This window comes from Paramisgurnus dabryanus, chromosome 18 (genome assembly GCF_030506205.2).
Source record: "Paramisgurnus dabryanus chromosome 18, PD_genome_1.1, whole genome shotgun sequence".
NCBI classification, from domain to species: domain Eukaryota; kingdom Metazoa; phylum Chordata; class Actinopteri; order Cypriniformes; family Cobitidae; genus Paramisgurnus; species Paramisgurnus dabryanus.
This window is the reverse complement of record NC_133354.1, coordinates 9,281,862-9,286,382: the sequence shown is the minus strand read 5'-3', so window position 1 is coordinate 9,286,382 and position 4,521 is coordinate 9,281,862.

The window sequence follows — 4,521 nt, the reverse complement described above, 5'->3', positions numbered from 1 at the left end:
TATGCTAAAAGTGGTACCGCCAGACCCAGAGATCAACTGAATGGATTCCAAAGCGGTAAAAATCAAATGTTTACCTTTAGGGGAGCTGGAAAATGAGCAAATAAAAAAAAGTGGAGTGTCCCTTTAAGAGCGCTGTTGCAGTAATCTACCTCTGTCTGGTGTCTCAACTGCATATAAAGGTACATGTATAGGTAGAAGTGTCATCTACAAAAGGAGACATCATTTACAGATGATGTAGGGAGTAACAGAACGTGTTTTATTGACTTAAACACACAATTATAATTTTTCAAATATTATCGGCTTTTTTATAGCCCTTATTTTTTATTTGATTGGGAATCTCTGATCTAGAAGGTCCACCTTTGCTTAACTCATACTTTATGTTATCAAAAACAGATGTTTTCTTTGTTAAATTAAAGTGTGTACACTAAGAAGAAAGGTACACAAGCTGTCACTGGGGCAGTGCCCTTTAAAAAAGTACACATTGGTACGTAAAGAGTGCATAGTGGTACCTCACAGGTATGTATTGGGAAGTGTATCGTCCCAGTGACCTCTTTTGCATCTTTTTACTGACAGTTTACATTAAGCAGGAGAATCCCAGCCTGGATCATTTAGATGATTCTTTATATTTTCTTATGTATTAATATATTACCAGTAGCTTTGTAGCACGCCATTGAAGGACATACTCTGCGATATCCTTACACACACCGGTCTGCAAAAATATTTACATCATATTTTAGGGAATGAACTTAGTAATGGAGACAATGTAGAAAGTTTTGACTAGTGTTATTGTGGATTAACAAAATGAAAACCGGTGCACAAACACAACACCTTTACAAGACTAAGGGAATTGTGGGTTGATATGTCACAGAGACATAGACTAGTTTAAAGACGCAATGATTTGGTACGATTTCAGAATATAGCAATGATACAGAAATAAAAGTTGTTTCAAGGGATTTTGATTGTTATGAAGTATATTAGGACAGGAAAAGTCATAGAAGTAGTTACTAGATGCATATCCCAAAATCTCAGATTTGTGCCAAAATGCATAAAATAATTTTCTTTAGTTAAAAATTTGATTGATTGGGGAAAGCTATGCCAATGGCCAACGGACATAAATGACCCCAGAAATCAATTTTACATTTAGTTTAGCACACACTTGCACAAATTTAAAGGAAAACACCACAATTTTTCAATATTTTACTATGTTCATACTTCAGCTTAGATGAATTAACACATACCTATCTTTTTTCAATGCGTGCTCTTAATCTTTGTACAGCGTGTCGTGAATGTGTTAGCATTTAGCCTAGCCCCATTCATTCCTTAGGATCCAAACAAGGATGAATTTAGAAGCCACCAAACACTTCCATGTTTTTCCTATTTTTCATGAGTAGTTACACGAGTCAGTATGAATGGGGCTAGGCTAAATGCTAACACATTCACGAACCGCTGTACAAAGATTAAAAATGTACGCATTGATAAAAGATAGGTATGTATTAATTCATCTAAGTTGAGGTAATAAAATAGTAAAATATTGAAAAATGGTGGTGTTTTCCTTTAAAGTGCAATACCATCCCGTCAGACAGTAGATGCGTTTTAAAACAGGGTGTCGTTTGATGCGTTTCTTCATAAACCCCACTGCTCAGAAACAACATTGGTTGCCATGTCTTTTCTCATGTGAGCATTATACAGATTTTCACAGTATTTGTGTCTTCTGTGTGTCCCGCAATTGTATGAGGAGCTTCTTATTCATATTTTCTTTTTGTTAAACTTCCAGAGCACCTTATCTTATAAGTCGCCCCCCACGCTAAGCACTACGCTACCAACACTCTGGTTTTCATCCAGTATACTACATTTAAAGGGTGTATGAAGGGACATTTCAATGTATAAATGTAATAATCTAATATTTGATGTTTGTATTATTATTTTGATGTTTTCCACAACACTGCAACTCTGTTGCTTTTTCATTGCTGTATTGACATCCAGATAAACATTTTCAAACTACTTTGCCATTTAAAGCTCTGGTTGCCATGTGTCATGTATGTTTCTGTGGAAAAGCTTTTAGCGTAGCAATAGATTCATTCTATAACCTCACACTTATCTGTATAGGGTCATAAACTGCTATGGTATGCAGATGTGCCACAAGACTGACTGGTTTTCTGTATCCCTGCTTTGGGTGAAGTTAATGCACCTTTGTATGTTATCGCTTGAATTATTTTACACGATCTGTTACTAGACTGAATAAGAGTTTGCCTTAAATTAAGCTAAACAGCATTTTATTTATTTACAGTAACATGTCTTTAATTTATTGATAAAAAATTTATTATTTTAACATAGACATTTGTTATGACATTTGTTTTCATGTTTATCCCCTTCTGTCAGTAAATATGATTGTATAGATACATGAGGAGTTTCCGTGCCAGTATTTAATAATGTTATTGTTCTGTGTAGTAAAGCATTATCTGTGGATACATATGAAATATACAAATGCAACTCTATTTTGTCTTGTGTTTTTATTAAACGGCCATAAAAATTATTTAGCATGATTTTTATAAAAACATGTTTCATCTAAAAAAAATTTACACATTACAGAATAATAGTAAACTCATCAAATTATAGCATAACGTAATAATGTTGTGACTAAATCTGTCCAGAATAAATTAAAGACGGTGTTATATTTTATGATCTGAAGTGTAATCACCCTATACCTAGAATTTGCACATCGTATTTGTGGTATTTGATCGAAAAAGCGTCTTTAGGTTTCACCTTGAGATGAATTTGTAATAGTGTTAAAGTGCACATACTCTGGGATCTTATTGGCTGCGTTTTCTTTAATGTTCAATCCATTTCTTTAAAATAAAAATTTAGTTTTCTGTTGAAAGAAATGGTTTGGCACACAAATGTTTTTGTTTACACGAGTAATTTCAAGCATTTAAACACACACTGTAAAGAAATGCAGCATTTTGTCCAATCATCAACACAATGTTACTTTAATCTTAAAAATTAAGTTAAACATTTTTAACTTGTCTTAATAAGTTATGTCAAATTATCGCAGGTAAAAAATAGTAGGATTTACAAAACCAAGTTGTTTTAACTTCATGCTGCAGTTTTTACAGTGCACATTCAGATTGAAAGATTTTTAAGATCATGACAAACTTTTCTGTCACATGATTCTTGACCGGTATTGTATATTCAGAAAAATATTATAGGCATACAATGTAAAAAATGCAGAATAAAATTTAAACAAGTCAATTTAACCCATACCAGTTAACTCTCCCATTTTTTCCGGGATTCTACAGTATTTTACCATTATTTCTCGCCATCATCCCTTTTAAATTATTTCCCGTATTTTTCCTGTATTTTTATTTTTTTATAAAAAAATCCCATTTGCCGTATTTGATGTTTGCTTCATTCCCCTTCGGTAAAGCAGGCTGCAGTATATCTATAACATATCACTTAAATGAAACCCACCAATGAAACTCAAAGAAGATAAGCTTCCCAAGGATGCAAGTATGGGTGGAGGATGACGAGCCGCAGCCGCGCGCACGTCTGCCCGCCGGCATGAGCGTACACATCTTTTTTGTTTTTTAACATTTGGATGTGCAAGCTGATGTGTGTGAGTGACGGGGTGTGCAGTTTTTGTAACTGCGTGTAGGAAGGTGTTAAGGAATTTATATGTGTATATCAAGTCACATGCAGATGCAAGAGAGCCATACAAATAATGATACATGGTACACTGCAAAAAATTATATTCTATCTAAAAATTCTTAAATTAAGATTTTTTTCTTAATGAGCAAAACGACCCAAGAAAATAAGTCTATTTAGACCAAAAATATCAAATTTAAGTGATTTTGTGCATAAAACAAGCAAAAAAAAATTCAATTGGGTAAGAAAAAAATCTTGAACATTTTTATTAAACACAAAATTCAAGAAAAATTTGCTTACCCCATTGGCAGCTTTTTTGCTTGTTTTATGCACAAATTCACTTAAATTGGATATTTTTGGTCTAAAAACTAGACTTTTTTCCTGGGTTGTTTTGCTCATCAAGAAAAAGCATCTTAATTTAAGAATTTTAAGATATTTTTACTGAAAACAAGACAAAAATACTAAGAATTTTTCTTATTGAAAATCATTTTTTGCAGTGTACACATTTTTTGTATTGTTTTCAGTACAAATATCTAAAAAATTCTTAAATCAAGATGCATTTTCTTGATGAGCAAAATGACCTAAGAAAATAAAATATCAAAGTGAATTTGTGATTAAAACAAGCAAAAATATGCCAACTAGAAAAAAACTAAATTTATTTCAAAATTAATAGATTTTTTTTATAAAAACTAGACTTATTTTCTTATGTCATTTTGCTCATTAAGAAAATATATCTTTATTCAAGAATTTTTAGATATTTTTACTGAAAACAAGACTAGTAAACTACTAAATAAGAGAGTCATTTTTGTGTAGTCACCTCATCCATTCCCTTACATAATAATGAAAACAGCAGGGTAGGGTTCAGGAAATTTCCCTTAT